General features: G+C 53.6%; 1 protein-coding gene across 1 annotated transcript in view; it reads right to left on the reverse strand.

Moving 5' to 3' along the window:
• LOC103777762 (A disintegrin and metalloproteinase with thrombospondin motifs 7-like) overlaps positions 1–868 on the reverse strand; it is a gene marked incomplete at both ends in the record, with an annotated part of 14,297 nt that overhangs the window by 1,643 nt on the left and 11,786 nt on the right. The gene's annotated exons all lie outside the window — the stretch shown is intronic.

Below are 868 nucleotides of genomic sequence, written 5' to 3' on the forward strand. Positions count from 1 at the left end.
GTTCCTGAGAATAATCCCCTGGATTTTTGCTTTGTAAACAGATCCATCAGCTCAGTCCTCAGTCAGGACCCAGCTTTTGCCATTCAGGGTGAAGGGTTTCGTTGAACAAACATTCCATTGCCAAGGAACAGATGCTGTCCCCGCATTTGGACATCACGCTGACCCCAGAAACCTCCCTGTGGACACCACAACCCGCGTGTCAACGCCCTGCCAGTGGAAATGAAGTAGATAATCAGCAGCAAGTTGCACTCGCCCTCAGCTTCATGCTACAAACAGGCCATTTTTAGAAAAGAGATATTGCAGGCGAGCCCTGGAGGCGGGGGGGGGCCTCCCCCTGCTCCCTGTGCTTTTGCTACCATCCTTCACAAACACACAGAAAATTGTCACCAGTTTAGCTTTCAGTGTTGATTTAAACAACCTTGTTTCCAGCAAAGCAAAGTCTCCGGCGAGGGTTTCTCAGCAGATCAGATTACTCCGGCTTGTTGTGATTGAGAACGGGTCTAAATTAACGTGAAACAAGATCCCTTTTCAACCCAAACCAGCAGCACAGACCCACGGGCCAGCAGGATGGGAGAGCTCCTGCTCTGGGGAGCTGGTGGTGCCACAGGGTAATGCCCAGTCAAACAGGCACCAGCACCTCCCTGCCCCATCCCACCCCGGTGAGGTCCACACTGGACACCAGCTCGCTGGGCTGGAGAGAGTCCCTAAATATGCCACAGAATCATAGACTCCTAGAATGGTTTGGGTTGGGAGGGACCTTTCAAGGTCACCCAGTCCAGCCCCCCTGCACTGAGCAAGGACATCTGCAGCTAGAGCAGGGTGTTCAGCCCCAGCCAACCTCACCTGGGATGGTTCCAGGGATGGGGCA

Source organism: Merops nubicus, unplaced genomic scaffold (genome assembly GCF_000691845.1).
Source record: "Merops nubicus isolate BGI_N331 unplaced genomic scaffold, ASM69184v1 scaffold26448, whole genome shotgun sequence".
Lineage (NCBI taxonomy): Eukaryota > Metazoa > Chordata > Aves > Coraciiformes > Meropidae > Merops > Merops nubicus.